This window comes from Canis lupus, chromosome 2, assembly GCF_048164855.1.
Source record: "Canis lupus baileyi chromosome 2, mCanLup2.hap1, whole genome shotgun sequence".
Taxonomy (NCBI): Eukaryota; Metazoa; Chordata; class Mammalia; order Carnivora; family Canidae; genus Canis; species Canis lupus.
This window is the reverse complement of record NC_132839.1, coordinates 69,451,547-69,469,454: the sequence shown is the minus strand read 5'-3', so window position 1 is coordinate 69,469,454 and position 17,908 is coordinate 69,451,547. Positions and strand designations below refer to the sequence as shown.

Sequence of the window (17,908 nt, the reverse complement as noted above, 5' to 3'; positions counted from 1 at the left end):
AATCATGTGAAATGTGGTGCCCATTACTTCTGCAAAGCTACTGCATGCACCTTTAGAAACTTTTCCTAAGGCAGTAATTTAGTAGTACTACAAAGATGAATGTACAAGGATATTCATCTCAGTTTTGTTAATCAAGGCAATGGAAACAAGCTAAATGCACATCAATATTGGATAGGTTATATATATGACGGTTATTCAAGTAATGGGATACTCTGCAGCCTGTACAGAATTGGATGCATATTATTTTTTATACTGAGTTAGAAAGAATTTCATAATACATTTTTGAGTGAAAAAGCAATGGGGTAATCTTTAGATAAAATTAACTGCACTTGTAAGAGGGGGAATAAAGGAAGTACAAATAAGAGCCTGTTCAGAATGACAAATCAAACAGATTCTGGAACACCCTTGTGTTTGATGTCAGGTATCTTGAAATACATCATCTATGATTTTGTGGTTTTGAAAGGGTTTCTGCAATTCATGTTACTGCTTACACAGCCACCAAAATATTAATGTTTTTCTCACAGTGCTATGGACTGAGTTGTGCTGCCTTCTCCCCCAAATTTACGTGTTGATACCCTAACCCCCAACGTGACAGCATTGGGCGATGTAGCCCATGGAAGGTAATTAGGTTTAAATGAGGTCATGAGGGTGGTGCACCATGGTGGAAAAGACATGATCACTACTTTTCTCTGTCTACCATACAGGATCACAAGGAGAAGGTGACTATCTACAAGCCCAGAAAGGAGCCCTTACTGGACACCCAATAGGCTGACACCTTGATCTTGGACTTATCCTTCAGAACTGTGAGAAACAAATTCTTATTGCTTAAACCACTCAGGCTACAGTACTTTGTATGGTAGCCTGAGCTTACTAAGACACATACTAAGTAATGTATTAGTTGTTTACTGCCGTGCAACAAATTACTTCAAATGTAATGACTTGAACAAGAACCTGTCATCTCACAATTTGTGTGTGTGTGTGTGTGTGGTTCATGCATTCAGAAGCAGTTTACCGACATGGTTCTGTCTCAGGTTGAAGTCTAGATGTCCACTGATTGGCGGCCATGTCAAGGCTTGACTGAGGCTGACAGATCAATTTCTAATATCACTAATGTGTCTGTTTGGCAGAAGCCTCCATTCTCTGCTGGCTATTGGCAGAGGGCCTTGTTACCCACCAAATAAGCATCTCCTCACACAGGAAAGCTTGCTTCCCCCAGCGTAAGTGATCCAAAAGAGAGAAACAGAACCAACAATACCATCACTTCTGCTACATTCTACGGCTCATCAGCCTGATATAACACAAGGAGGAACAGCACAATGTGTAACTATTAGGAGTCAGAGATCATGAGGAGCCATTTCAGACCTAGCTACCACAAAAAAGATCATTGTCCTATTTCACCTATTTTCTTTATTATGTTTATGTTATATTTGTGTATTATATATATTGTTTTATATTACTATATTACAGTGTGTTATGTATATAAACAAAACCTACATTTAAAAATAATGTAGACTTCAGGGAAGCCTTGGTAGCTCAGTGGTTGAGTGTCTGCCTTTGGTTCAGGTTGTGATCCAGGATCCTGGGATCAAGTCCTGCATTGGACTCCCTGCAAGGAGCCTGCTTCTTCCTCTGCCTATCTCTGCCTCTTTCTCTGTGTCTCATGAATAAATATTTTAAAAAATAATGCAAACTTCAGTATGTTAACATAGAAGTCACAAAGACTTCAGTATGTTAACAAAACCCCAATAATTCCAAGAATCCATCTTCATATATTGGGCAGCCCAAGTGAACATTGTTTTCCCTCAGAGCTCTAGCAATATTAGTGTACACACCCTGGGTCCTGTGGCTGCCACTTGCTATAAGCCTATTGTCCAGCTTTATTGTCATTCTTAAGTATGTGATAAATTTTTACCTTCATAGCTGCTTTTAACACATTTTCATGGTCTTTGCTATTCTCAGGTTTTGTTTCAAGGCACCAAGAAATAGACTATTTTTGTATTTGTCATTCTTTGTATGCAAAATCACATTTTTAATCACATGCATACAAGTCTTAGTATTTATCTCCACAAGTATTTTGTCTCAATTTCCTCCTTCTGAAACTCTATTTTCTTAAGCTTTTTATTTATCTATTGATGAGAGACAGAGAGAGAGAGACAGAGAAATAGGCAGAGGGAGAAGCAGGGTCCATGCAGGGAACCTGAGGTGGGACTCGATCCCAGGACCCTGGGATCATGCCCTGAGCCAAAGGCAGATGCTCAGCCGCTGAGCCACCCAGGTGCCCCATCCTTCTGAAACTTTAAATAAAAGCATGCCACATCTCCTCCGTCTATCCTCTCTCTCCTAATCTTTATTTCACATTACCTACATACTTATTTCTCAGTGCTGTACTTTGAATTAAAAAATAAATAAATAACATGATCTTTTTTATTTAGCTATATCTCACCTATTGCTACATATACTTTGAATTTGTCATTTCAGAAATTTTATTTTATTGTTTTAATTTTTGGATATTCCATTTGGATCTTTTAAAAAAATATTTTCCATGCATTTTTAATTTTTTTTTTTTTTTTATTCTTTAGTTCAGTTTTTGCTGGACTAAATAAGCCCAGCTTATTTATTCAATCTTTAACATGACAATTATTCCCTATTTTGTATTTGATAAATCCAATATCTGAATTCCTCAGGGAGGATTAAATCTGGTCTATTATTTTTTGCTCATTGTCACTCACTATTACCAATTCCTTTATGTATTCAGCAATTTTTAATTGTGAGCTCATAGTTCGTTGAAGGTAACCAGTAAAAACAAACAAACAAAAACACCAAAAAAAAACTACAAATGTCTTAATAAATAGGAATTTTAAGGTACAAAACTAAATAGAAATTTAAGGATATCATTCAAAAATTATAATTATTATTTAACCAACATATAGACCTTTCAAATATCAGGTAAACACCAAACTAAAAAAAAAAAAAAAAAAAAAAGAAAAAGAAAACATCATAATGTAATACATTTTAAAGAGCATGCAAACAATATATAATAAATTCACAAAACTAAACCTCAGCACATATGTATGTCCATAAATATAAATGAACTAAACATAATTTTAAGAAAAACTCATATTTTATAGTGAAGCAAAACCCAACTTTATGATGATTATAACAGATACACATAAATTAAATATTTATAGATGTTTGAATATAAATGTGTGGATACTTTGATTTCTAAGAATATATATTAGGCTGGATTCTCTGAAGAACTTTCCTGCTAAAATACACCCAGTACATGCAGAAATTACAAATTTGTGATTTCTAGAGTACTCCTTGCCTTATTAGAAATTAAAGACAATCTTTAAGGGTAAAATTTAAAAAACAAATAAAGCAATAATGACAACTATAACCAAGAAAAAAAAAAAAAAAACAAGAACATGGGAACCTAAGACAGGATCTTCATGGATGCCAGCACTGCTGTGAGCATGTGACCCTGGGCATTTGACCCTGAGCATTTGACCCTGAGCATTTGACCCTGGGCAAAGTTGGAAGGTGATTTGAGATTCTTCAACTACGCTGGGGATCCTCAAGCAGGATAAAGTTAATATCAGCATGAGACCCAGCAGAAGCAAATCAAATCCTCTCATAAAATAAAAATAAAGACTAAATATATAAATAATCCTTTGGTGAGAATCAACAAAAACATCAGGCATAAATAAGTATTAAATTAGAGATAAAAAGAAAACCATAAGTAGAGAACCATCTAATTAAAACAAGAAAAAAAGCCTAAAATATTGTATGAATTACCATATGCCAATATGTTTAAAAATTAGAGGGAACTCTAGAAATTATAAATTACTAAAACTGACACAAGAAAAAAAATAGAAATCCTGAAAAACACTTAAACCCTTAAAGAAGTAACCATCACAAATGTCAAATTAGTAGTTAACTAAAATTGCATGGAAAAGGAAAGACAAATGGCCAATAAACATAAATAGTCAAGAAAAGCATATGAAATGTACTCCAGTTCATTAGTAAACAGGGAAATCTAAATTAAGATCACAATTAGAATCATTTTGCACCATGAAATTGGCAAAAAATTAATGTCTGATAATATCAAATATTAGCTGTGAATATTCATTAATTTGAACTTTGGCACACTGCTGGTGGGATAGTAAATTAATAAAAGCATTTTGACAAACAATTGGGAGTTACAGATTTGAATGGAAGTATAATACACACCAGCAGTTTCATTTATGAAAATAACTTATAAACTCTTTTGAGTACAAGGAGATGGAGGCAAACATATTTACAGTAATGCAGCTCATACTAGCAAGAAACCACGAAAGAGCCAACGTGTGGAATATCGTACTACAGTGAAAGTGAATGAATTACAACAGCCCACAAAAAGAGTGGATTTAGAAAAGTATTATTGAGCTCAAATATCACAGATTACCACAAACAGTATGATTCCATTTCCACAGATTACAAAAACAAACAAACAAACAAACAAACAAACAAAAAATACTATATTGTACAGAGAGACATCAGTGTGATTTTTACAGTTGTTCTTAAATTAGGTATGGATTACTTCTAGATGGTTTATAGATAGATAGATGATAGATAGATAAATAGAGTTCCATATTACATAGGAATATTTTTTAAAAGGCTACATATAAAAATAGCAAATAATCTGTATTTAGGTAGAAATGTTTTTAATGTTAAATGCAACTAAAGGTTTCTTAACCCAGCCATGCATAGATTTCTAAGTGCTGCATAACCACATTTAGAATTCCAAGGTAAGCCTTCCAACAGATTTAAACTAATTATAACTTTAAAGCAGAGATCATTCCAATGCTATTTAAATTGTTTCCAAGCTTTTTATGAAGTGCATATAAGGTGACACTGAAATTGAACAAAAGAGGCAAAATAGAAAAAAAAAAAACTCAATTTATTAAATAATAAATATTAACTTACTTTTGAGAAATTACTATGGGAGAGGCACAGTCTTAGGTGCTGGGTTTTTGGCAGAAAACAAGAGATAAAATCTGTCCTTTTTAGTGTAATGAGAGGAAGGAGAATAAATAACAAAAAAATAATGAAATAAATGATTTGACACAAAAATCTTAAATTTGGTTTCAGCAGGCAGATTTTAGCAGCATATAAAAATTAGTAAATCATCATTCCATAGTATTAAGGAAAATAAGAATTATTCAAAATTAAGATGTTTTAATATAATCAATCATAAGATAATCAATCATACTATTATATCTTAGAAAAAAGTACATTTACAGACATTAAAATAATCTTTGAAAAAAATTAAACATATCAGTGTTAAAAAATACAATAAAACAAGAATATAATGAATTTATAGCAAAATATATATATTTTTTCACTTGCACCTCAAAGACAATAGACACAAAAGAAAAACAAGCGAATATTCTTACTAAAGTCTAGAACAAAAATGCTGAGAGTTAACTGTCATATTCCTGAAGAAGAGCAAACAAATATATAGGGGAAATACATTTAAGTATTAAAATAGTAAGTAAAAGTTAATACTAACACAGCTGGCAAGTAAGATGATTATTTACCTGGAAAATGAAAAATAATCAACTGAAAAAACACTGCAACCAATGAAGGAACCAGTAACATGGTGAGATGCAAAGTTGATACAAATGAGTAGAAACAGTGGATACTTAGAAATTATATGGTACTAAGGAAATCCTGTTAAAATCTAAAACACCTAGAAATAAATTTTAAAACTTTAAATGTCTTTGAAGAACCCTAAAAGAAAACTTGAATAAATGGAAGGCACATTGTCATTTGGGATGGGAACAGAACACTGTGGATAAGTCAAATCTTTCCAAGTTAAACTATACATTTAATAATTTGATAGTATACCCAGAAAAATACCAATACTTCTCTTTTGTCTTTTTAATTCAGTTAGGCAAGATCACTCTTTAAAAAAAATTCTTTTGGGGCAGCCCAGGTGGCGCAGTGGTTTAGCGCTGCCTTCAGCCCAGGGCCTGATCCTGGAGACCTGGGATCAAGTCCCACATCAGGCTCCCTGCATGGAGCCTGCTTCTCCCTCTGCCTGTGTCTCTGCCTCTCTCTCTCGTGCATGCTCTCTCTCTCTCTCTGTCTCTCATGAATAAACAAATAAATGTTTAAAAATATTTTAATGTAAAACAAATTAATCAAGAATGTCATGGAAAAATATGAGTAAAAAATAGTAATGAATATAGACTATCCCACCAGATATTAAAATTGTTACAAAGCCACTAAAACAATGTTGATGTGCTACATACATATGTCATTAAATAATTAGAATGAACATCGTCCTACAAATAGACCTATGTCCATACAGAAATATAGTTATGAGAAAAGTAAATTCTAAAATAATTGGAAGAAATGTTGGCTCTTTAAAAGCATCTTGGCATGACTGTGTAGACATGTGAAAATAAATACAAAATGAATATGCTTGTACTTTAAACATTAACCAACAACATTTTCAAACAGAAAACAAAAATTAAATGTACAAAGTCCTTCTAAATACAAGAAACAATATAATCACTGTATAACTTCTGAAATGGGAGAGTCTTTCTTACTGTGTAAATAAAGTTTCATAGAGTATTTACTTGCTAAAATTATATCAAATTTTAAAAAATATTGTGGGAGTTTCAGCATATTACACATTTATAATTCATATCACAGACAAAAGGCTGATTTTCTTAACATACAAAAGGTCCAACAGACTGATAAAGATAAAATAAAAACCACTCCCAAAGATGTGCAAAGAATCTCACTAGACTTTGTTAATTAAAAATCACTAATAGATTTTCCATATGCTAACAAAATTCTCAATTTTGGTCAAAAATAAAAGAAATTCAAATTCAGACTACACTAACATGCCAGCTTTTCACCTATGGATTGACAAAGATCAAAAAGTTTGAAAATGTATTACATTGGCCACTGTGGAGAACATTCTTTCTCAGTGCTAGCCACAATTGAAATTGGTACAACCACTATGAAGAGTACATTGAAAATTATATGAAAGCAACAAGTGAACAAGCATTTTAACCTAATAATTTTATTTCTAAAAATTAATTCTGCAGATGTACTTGTAATATATGTGAACTTGTATGAACAAGGTTATTCTTGACAACATTGCTAAATTAAAAAAAAAAAAAAAAAGACTGGAAACCACCTAAAGGTACATATATAGGATTTAATTTAATAAATCCTGGTGAAAAATAAATAAATCCTTGTGTATCCATGCAATATTAAAGAAAGCTTTTAGATACTTAATAGAAAGCTTGCCAATATAGGGAAGGGAACTATAAGGGGCAGGGAAAGGACTACAGTGAGGGAATATATACTTATTTATCATATTTTTATATTATTTATTTATTCATTCATTCATTCATTTTGTCTTTTTGAAACATGAATATATTACCTAGAAAATAAAATTAAATAATATAAAGACTCCAATTACAATAATAACAAAACCCTTCAAAGAACATGAGAAAACCCGTGCATGGAAGGTGGCTTAAATTTTCTGATGTCACCTGTCAAGATCCAACCAAGCTCTGATTTACTGAATCTACAGCTGTGTCTTTTATGATGTTGGTGTTCCAAGGATCACAGTGAGAGCCCCCGAGACTGTGGGATCCCCCGGCACTTCCCAGCTCTCCCCTTCTATTAATTGTGATTTTGAAAGGGATTCTCTACTGAGCAGTAAGCTGCTTATTTAGTAAGTGTTATTTTTTTTCTAGCAATACACAGTAAACTAAAATGACTTTTTAATAAGATAGTCCCTGTTGCCAGAAAATTAGGTATTTAGGGGATTTAGGGGATTTTGCAGAACATTTTGCTATAACCGATAGAGCAGAACAACTCTTATAATATGCATTCTCTGTATGGAAAAATATGCATTTGTACAAATGAGTGTTTACTAGCCCAGGGTTGAAAATGGGTCTCAGGTACATATTATTCATTAAAATGTTCTCTCCACATCCCAAATCTGGCTAGGAGAGAAAAAAAAAATAGCTTTAACCTGGTCCACATTGAATTTGAAATCAGTAACAAAGTTTTTCCTCTTTAAAACATGTTTTTACTTGCCAAATGCAGTGTGAAAAGTTACAGCAGAGAAGGTTTTTTCTTTTACTTTACAGAAAGACATTTCAATAATTGATGTTAAGGATTTTCACAAAGCAGTTTAAATAAAAAAACATGAATCATAAGAATTTTGTTCATAAGAGCAAAATTTTGTTTCATAAGAATTAAAGAGCAAGTGAGTGGTACAATAACTTCACTTGGAAGTACAGGGGTTTTTGGATAAATGAGGAAAAGGAATAAATTTTGGTGAAATCATAGAGCTGGAAGAAATATGTAACTATGCCTCATATTATTAGCCTTTCTCCCAATTTCAGAGAATAGAAACAATTACTAATGCCAGGACAGTCTCTAGGCTCCAAGTGGATCCAAGTTCACATACTTGGGTTTGAAATTAGTCTCTGAAGAAATTTGAAACTGTTCTTGCCAATTTGTTATCCTTCAAATCAGGATAAGAAGAAATATCCAAAAGTAATTTATACAGCAATAAGGCATATTCATGTACAGACACTATATTGCTCCAATCCTGGGACTTGCACTAAAGATTATGACATTTTGAAGCTGAAAATTATCCTAGAAGTTGACTGCTCAATACTTTTTCATTTTATACACAAGAAACAGAGATTTAGAATAAGAAATTGTTCTACATGACTCACTCAGTCACTGAGCAGAACACAGAGGCCTCGGACCCAGGACTCCTCAACCCTAAGCTCTTTACTACCAGTCTCCATTGCAAGAGTCTTCAAGACCAGATCCATCAGAAATTACACCATGATGAGATAGAAGTATGACAGAGCACAAATGGCTCTGGTTCCCAGATTTCACTGTCACCCATCTTTCTTTTTACCTATTTTATATAGTAGATTTGTGAGGGAGAATTCACTGGGAGGTAAAATACTAGGGTTATTTTTTTATAAAATAGGATTCCTAATGACACACACAAAAATTGCTGATATACGATGAGTTGACCTATAAAAATCAAAACAAAGATACAAAAAATAATACAAGAAAGAAGAAAAGGAAAGAAAGAAAGAAAGAAAGAAAGAAAGAAAGAAAGAAAGAAAGAAGAAAGAAAGAAGAGAAGAGAGGAGAAGAGAGAGAAGAGAAAGGAAGGGAAGGGAAAGGAAGGGAAGGGAAGGGAAGGGAAGGGAAGGGAAGGGAAGAGAAGAGAAGAGAAGAGGAGAGGAGAGGAGAGGAGAGGAGAGGAGAGGAGAGGAGAGGAGAGGAGAGAAGAGAAGAGAAGAGAAGAGAAGAGAAGAGAAGAGAAGAGAAGAGAAGAGAAGAGAAGAGAAAGAGAAGAAGAGAAGAGAAGAGAAGAGGAGAGGAGAGGAGAGGAGAGGAGAGGAGAGGAGAGGGGAGGGGAGGGGAGGGGAGGGGAGGGGAGGGGAGGGGAGGGGAGGAGAGGAGAGGAGAGGAGAGAAGAGAAGAGAAGAGAAGAGAAGAGAAGAGAAGAGAAGAGAAGAGAAGAGAAGAGAAGAGAAGAGAAGAAAGGCAGGATGGAGTGAAGGAACAAAAAAAACCCATTGTAATAAGATTAAATTTAAAATGGATCTGGGAGGTCTTAAAGCATTAGGTAAAAGATGGTTGAAGCTCTCAAATCTTAACTTCAATTTCTTTCTTTAGTGATTTAATTTTACCTTAATCTCCTTACTAGCTTGATTCTATATTAATTTACTGACTGTTTCTTTCTGTAAGGGAGCAATATTTGCCACCCCAAAATGTGTCTCCTTGCATGAGGATTAATTCAAGCTGATTATTTTTAAGAAATAGAAAACTCAAAATATTTTTTTCTTTCTTTTTGCCTTTCCCCTAACTGCCTAACAGAATTTAGAAGACTTGCTTCAGGGAGGGAGTTATCCCCATAGAAAACAATATTATAATGTGAACTAGGGGTGGTAGACAGGGAGGAACTCAGAAAAATCTGCTTGTTAAATTCCTCCCCTTTACCCATGTTTCTGGATGGCCCAGCAAACATTTGTTTACAAAGCATTTACTCTTAGGCAGCCCAGGTGGCTCAGTGGTTTAGCATGGCCTTTGGCCCAAGGCATTATCCTGGAGACCCGGGATCGAGTCCCACATTGGGCTCCCTGCATGGAGCCTGCTTCTCCCTCTGCCTCTCCCTCTGTGTCTCTCATGAATAAATAAGTAAATTTTTTTTTTTTTTAAAAGCATTTGCTTTTTTCATGTTCCTGTGAATTGTCTTGCTTCTTTTGAAGTTCCAGGGCCTACCACCTACCTCTTTTTTAACTCAGAAGGGCATATAAACCTCAATTTCCTGACTATCTGAGGATTTCATATTCTTATGGAGCTCTGGTATATATACATAATCAAATGTGATTTTTTTTCCCTGGTTAATGTGTCTCATATCAATTCCATTCTTATACCAACCAGAATAATTTTTAAGGATAGATAAAAATGTTTCTTTCCCAACGCTTGTTCCTCAAACCCCTATTAATGAGAATTTGACATAACTTGCTGTATAAATAATCCTTCGCAGCAACTCACCCCCTGCCCATCCATCCTGATTACACCCCTCAATTCTGTCACATATATACATTGGGATTTAATGGTCTTTATCTCAGAAGAGATCCATCTCTTCTTAAATGCAAATAAATAAAATAGCCTTCCATTGTTTTTTGTTTGCTTTAAATATACATTTTTTAAGGATTTTATTTATTTATTCATGAGAGACACACAGAGAGAGAGGCAGAAACACAGGCAGAGGGAGAAGCAGGCTCCATGCAGGGAGCCCAGTACGGGACTCAATGCCAGAACCAGATGCTCAACCACTGAGCCATCCAGGTGTCCCTGTTTTAAATATTTCATTTATTTATTTGAGAGAGAGAGAGAGAGAAAGAGCAAGCAGGATGAAGGGCAGACCCAGAAGCAGTTTCCCTGTTGAGCAGGAAGCCTGATTCAGGCGCTGGGATCATGACCTAAGCCAAAAGTAGATACTTAACCGACTGAGCCACTCAAGCACTCCAAATAGTTTTCCTTTGGTCTGGCATACTGCATACCTAAGCTGCTATGCAGTTACTTTCTTTCCCAATTATTAAATCTTTTGAAAGCACAGTTTCTGTCCATGTCCCTACACTGAGACTGCTCTCCATGGGAGCCAGTGCTCTTGAAGGTGGAAAATCGAACACCACATGCAAAGTCCTCACATGATTGTGTTGCTCTCAAGCACTGTTTGAGTTAAGGCTCTAGGGAAAATTAGTGGGAAATATGTAGACTAGGAATCCAACTGTATAGGTTCAAATCCCAACTGTTAATGATCTGTATGTAATATCTGGCAGGTTATTGAGCTTTTCTGTACCTGTTTCTTCTTATGTAAACCATGGACCATGATATCTACATAATAGAATACAGTTGTGAAAATTGTCATGTCTGAGAGATTTGAAACAACATTAACTTCACCTTTTTTTTTTTTTTGTTTATTGTAAAAGATAAATAGTACTGGACATGATAAGGATAGCTTCTATTCACGATAACTATTGCAAGGGGGAAAAGGATCCATCAGGAACTGAGCCCAACTTCCCTGAAATAAACAAACAAAAACCTGGACATTTTTTCAAGGCCAGGGGTGTACAAAGGAACAGCTCCCCAACACAGACCAAATTGTTCTTCAAGTGTCCCAGTGGATAAAGAATTTAGGTAGAGGATTGAATCCTGAAAGACCTACTCAAAGGCCATATAGTTCATGAGAACACATTATTACCATTAGTGGGATGTGCCTGCTCAGATTTCTAAAGATTGTATTTATTTATTTGAGAAAGAGAGAAAGAGAACATGTGCACATGGGGGAGAAGAGGGAAAGGGACAAGCAGACTACACTGAGGATAAAGCCCTATGAGGGGCTCCATCTCATAACACTGAGATCATGACCTGAGATAACTCAAGAGCTGAATGCCTTAACCAACTGAGCCACACAATTGCCCCCACTGCCCAGATTTTTAAATATACTTAAAATCTCACAAGCAAAACTTGGTTTAAGCTAAATGTCATGGTCTGCTTGTTGGAAAGGAAAAGTACTGATATTCCTGAACATCTTTTTTCAGGATTAAGATTTGGGTAGGTCTCTCTTCCAAGCCTGTCTGCAGCATCCAAGGGGGAACAAAAAGAGCACTGGCTTTGGGATCACACAGCTTTAACTGCAAAACTCACTTTATAAATTTCTTACTACTTGTGTGTTTGGGACAAAGCCATTTAAACTTTCTGAACCTGTATTTTTATCTGTGTTTATTGTATTTAATTTAAAATACCCAAAATAGTTACTATTCAAAAGGTTCATTATAAGAATTAAGAGATATGACACATTTATTTAGTAAGTTTGGCAAATAATGAAGACTTACTTTCTATTATTAGCTTATCACTTTATTAAATAATCATTTGTATACTATTTAACATATACAATAATTTTTGTTAAGTGTATCATATTGTTTAGTTATATTCATACTCAATATTGATTAAATAATTAAATATTAAGCTTCTCATTTTTATTTTACTATTTATGTTGATAAATAATATGCAACACATATTACCTTCTCAGAGATATGACTTAATGTCTTTCACTTACGAATCCATCATGTCTCTAAAATCAGGGACTTCCAGATTTGCAAATTCCCATGGCACATTAAATAAGTGAGAAAATACCTTTCTCTCTCTTCCTCTCTCTCTCTCTCAATCTTTCTCTGACTGCTTAGAATTCACCCACTTCAAATGTATTATTTAATGTTTTTTCTCTTTTAAAGGATTTCCTTAGACTATTTCAGGGAGATAAAGGAAATTTTATGACTATCTTTTTCACCCCAATCACCATAAGTGCTTTTTTTCCCAAGCATCAGAAGAAAAGAGGAAATATTGTCCAGTCACTTGTATAGTGAGCTACCACTGAGAAGTAGTAACCATCATTTTGTTTCCTATCCTTTACTTTCTTTTACTGTATCCATTATCTCAGGGGAATTTGTTCTCCAAGGAACAAAACCGTTTAATTACTGGCTTTTGCATTTCTAAAGCAGACATTCTGGCTCATGCAATGGAATTGGAATATTTCCTTAGCCAGCTCTTCTCTTGCCCAAAAAGAAATAAAGCCTTTCCAGAAAAAAAGACCATGGGTGTAGTCAGATTGGGAAGCTACCAGGTCAGACTTTCATAGACAGTGTGCAGATGGGACTCCTGCTCCTCCCTATCTGATTCCTACCCCAAAGCACAGCTCCAAGGGTGGGAGAGGATAATGAGATCTCCTGAAGAGATGGGAATCTACATGTAGAAATCACCAGTGCCATCTGGTCACCTGAGGTTCTTCCAGAAGTCTCCTTACCATCACAGCCAGGGAGTACACCAGGTAGATGTAAAGATGCAGCTAGGCTTAGTAGTCTCTGTTTCCAGAAAGTGCAAACCCACAGTTAGCTTTTCCAGGTCTTTGGTGGAGGTGCAAAAAACTTAGCTGAGAGAGAGAATCTGTGGCCTTTCAGGGGCTCTGTGATTAGGACAAGGTAATCCCCCTGAGGATGTCAACATGCATCCTGAAATAGGAAAACGGTTAGGGAGACAGTAGTCTCAGGTGATGCCTGCATAAATAGCTGAAGGAGAGAGAGCACCGGGCAGCACCTCTCATGTCAGCAGGTGCCAGGTGAGACAATAAGGCAGCTGTCCACCAGAGGCACTCTCCTCCCCTATGCCATGATACGACTTGGGGATTTAGATTGAATGCTAAATTAAATCCTCCTTCTCATCTACTTGGGAATTTAGAGATGATCCTACCTACAACAGGAAAAGAAGAATATCCAGCATTGAGGTTTTCTTGAAATAAGTCTCTTACCTGAAAAAAGAGGACAAACTGAAATCTAAAATAATGAAGTTATGATCTGACACTACTGAGTTTGATATTTGTAGGCAATTTTACCTCCTCATTTATTTGGGATTTAGTGATTATTGCTGGTAACACTGTGGAAGATCAGCTTTGTCTCTACCTGTACGCTCTTACACAAGCTACGTCTGCCAGGGATGTTTCCAGACAACTTCAAGTTTGAAAATTTCAGAGAACCGAGGCAAGGCCTTTCACCTGTGTGCACCTTTACAAAAGGACTCCCATCTATTTTAGTGATTTTCAGACAGTTTCCAGTTCTTCTTTCAGTGAGAATTTCTACCTTGCTGTAAGATTCAGGTAATAGCTTAGATTGCCAAGTAAACAAATTTTGTATGAAGGCCTCTAGAAAGTATCCCTAAAAAAAAAAAAAAAAAAAGAAAAGAAAAGAAAAGAAAAGCAACAGTACATATACACACACACACAATCTAAAATCTAAGAATGTCAGAGCAGTACATGAACTTAGAGATGAAATCCAACTTTTTCATTTTATAAAGAATGAAATCTCAATCCAACGAGGTGTTTGAATTACTGGAGACTTCCGAGTAGATCTGTCTCAGGGTCCAACTCAAATGCCCCCCTCATTTGACCTGTGGCTCACTTTCCCCTACAAGGTGAATAGCATCCAGAGTCTCTAGCTCAAGATCTTGGCAGGGAAGGGTGATTTTTCCTGCTACAGTAAGACAGACATGTGGGAGATAGCAACCTCCTCCATATACTAGATACATTTAAACTACATTTGCATAAGCTTAAAAATGCTGTGGGTGTTATGTGCTCTATATAAATTATAAACAGTAAATGATGACTTTGGAAGAATGCCAATGCATCCAAATCAGCACTCAGTTCATTAGATTCCACGCTCTGTACTGCTGCTTTTAAAAAAAAAAAAAATGTAAATGATAAGGATTATGAGATTTGTCCCTGGCTAACAATGGACACACCCATGTGTAGTCTCTTAGTTACTGAGTATAAAGAAGTAATTAACACTGTCATTTTATATGTGTAGAAACTGTCATAAGCTAATAAGTGACGGAGACAGGATTTGAATCTAACTTAAGAATTTGTATGGGATCATTGAACCTGGCCCTACAGCAGTTTTCTTCTGTCTAACAAGCATTATGTAGGCTTTCGAGGAATCATATGAATGTAATTAATGATTTTTCTCAGCTATAACTGCATATGCATAGGGTTTGGATTCTAAAATCTTGGTTCTACCACTTACTCACTCTGATCATGGAAAGACACCTTGCTTCCCAGAATTTAATTCACAGATTCATAAATTCAATAAGCTTATATTATGTGCTTCTGTGCTGGACACCACCAGGTGTTAAATCTACAACCCCAGGGAGGGGGTATAACAACATGGCCTCACCTAAAGGTCCTTGTTTTCTAATGGGAAGAATGTGTTATAACTGCCGCCATGCTCCCATGCTTACCTCAGAGGCCTGCTGCGTGAACTGAATGCTTCATAAAACATAATATAATATATAAATCTAAAGGGTCATTATGAGTGTACTTTACCCAAGGGCAAAGAGGAACATCCCACATGTTTTTCTTTATTTTCTAACCCTTATTTTTCTTTACTTCTAAAAAGACCTAAAATTCTTCAAGCAAGTTAAATAGGAACAAAACTGATTTTTTTTTAAAAATGCAAAGTAGATTGTTGCTTCTCCATGGACTTAGGTATTAGCTTTCCTTTTGTCTGAAATTCATTAAAATATTGCCTCCAGAGGTCCAGATGTAAAAGATCTCTTACCTGAATTTGTGTATGATTTCTGTGCAGGAAAGAGAGACCACCAAAGTATTTACTGGGAAGAGATTCAACACAGAGAATTAGGTGCTTACAAAACTGGGGAGGCTGAAGAAACAACTTTGGAGGGACACCAAGCTTATCCCCTAGTGTTGCTATTGCCTCCATGAGCACGAGGAGGGCTATTCCAAGAGAAGTTCCCAGCAGTAAATAGGGTCCTGGGATCTGAGTCCTGGGATCAGGAAGTCACATGAGGAAAATTCCAGGGCTTCAGCTTCTCGACGCTGAGCACGCTGGAGAAGGAACTCTGATAAGCTGCTGTGAGAAGACCTTACCTGTCCATTGTCCTGTGAGTCGGCACTAATAGCTTGGGCTCCAGGGTGATGGACTCTGACCCAGTCCTGCCTCCCAGGTATCCCTGAGTACACACTGACCCCTCACAGCAAGGGAGGCTCTGCAGATGGAGTTGGTGGCTTTCTAAGCCTTTCCAATGTGACAGAAGGTAGAATGGTTTCAGCTTTACCATCTACAATGTGTGAGGCCTTGGGTAAATATATAGCCTCTGTTTTTCCCCCTGTGAATAGGTAAAGACACAACTTTCTCATTCTACCAATTAGTCATTTAAGGTCCAGGAAATTAACGAATGGGGGGTATGCTTTTGACAAAGATGGCAAAAAAGAAAAGTTGTCTGGGTTTTTTTGGTCACCCCTTTTATTTTGTGTTTGTATATGCATTGTCATTGTTTTTCTACTTGGATGTATGTAAATACTTGCATCTTTATTTTTCTCTTTGTTCTGTGCAGAGTAAAACAGAGCTCTGAGGTCAAAGGGTACCTGAGGAGCACTGGTTGGGAGAAATGGGGACTCTCACAGTAATGAGAAGTTTCTTAAACTTAATAAAGGAAGGCCTCCTGCCCAGCTTTGTGTCTGCCATAATACCCACCACAGTCCCTAGCATCAAGTAGGCAAAGACAATCCTGAAGCCATTTTGATATGGTGGGCGTTATGCAAAATTGGATGAGCCTGGGCCCACCTCTCCTTAGGGGTAGGTTTTATAAGTAACCTATGCAGTAGGGTCAGATTTCTTCTTTTTTTTTTTAAACTTCAGTTGAGGGCTATTTTTTTTTTTTTTTAATTCAAGAGAGAGAGAGACAGAGAGAGAGAGAGAGAGAGAGAGAGAGAAACAGGCTCCATGCAGGGAGCCCAACGTGGGACTCAATCCCGGGTCTTCAGGATCAGGCCCTGGGCCGAAGGCAGCACTAAACCGCTGAGCCACCCAGGGCTGCCCCAGATTTGTTATTGACACACAGAATGACAGTGTTTTCCTTCATAGGATTTCTGGAGGCTGAAATATGACCGCATCACAAAAGGGATCTGAAAGTCCAATACTAATTACATGCAAGGAAGTATGACTACTCCCTGAGAAAAAAAAAAATTGACACAAGAACATCAATCTGCCAGGGGAGAAGAAGGACACTGAAAAAGAGAGGGGAAGGTGTGTTAGAGGCAAGGTGCCCACTTTTTTTCTCAAGTGAGTCTGTGAATAACAGTTCTTGGGTTGCATGGGTCCATATGCAATCCCTTGAATGATGGTGAGGGGAGAGGTGGAGAAGAAAGAAGACTCGTGAGACCTCTTACATCCCTGGCACTGTGATTTTATAACTCATCTTTTATTCTTGAAATAGATGTGTGAGGTAGGTATAATTATCTTTGCTTTTTTTTGATTGTGGAGACCGAAGCTTTGAAATGCTAAGTGGCGCGAGGTCACTTAGGCAGTGAGAGGTGGAGTCAGATTCAATCAGGATCCATCTGACCCCAAAGCCTGGGTCCTTTATACTCCACAACACTGCCTCTGAGTGACAAAATGATCTCATTTAGAAGAGCCAAAATATCTTAGCAAATGCTCGAAAAGTATTTTCTGAAGGAAGATGCTAAATTTTCCTCTGAAGTAGAAAAAGTGTAGTGGGTGGTTGGGATTGCTGGCTTTGAGGCAGACCACCCAGTTCTGGATTCTGGCTCTGTGATTTGTCACTGGTGTGGCCTTGGGAAGTTAGTCAATCACTCTGTGTTTCAACCCCTTTATTTCCTAAGGGGAAATTTTTCCTGGTTCCTTAGGAACTACTCCATAGGGCTATTTTGAGGATTAAATAAATTAATACATAGAAAGACATGAGAGCAGAACTTGCCATA

General features: G+C 36.3%; 1 long non-coding RNA gene across 4 annotated transcripts in view; it reads left to right on the top strand.

The window, feature by feature from the left end:
- The window catches only part of LOC140621128 (uncharacterized), a 104,989-nt gene that overhangs the window by 42,532 nt on the left and 44,549 nt on the right, over window positions 1-17,908 (top strand). For 2 of the 4 annotated variants that reach the window (XR_012020869.1, XR_012020856.1), the window contains 3 exons: window positions 705-803; window positions 15,753-16,763; window positions 17,052-17,412. This is a non-coding gene — a long non-coding RNA (uncharacterized lncRNA). The remainder of the gene's footprint in view (window positions 1-704; window positions 804-15,752; window positions 16,764-17,051; window positions 17,413-17,908) is intronic. The other 2 variants (XR_012020868.1, XR_012020865.1) reach the window with 2 other exon arrangements.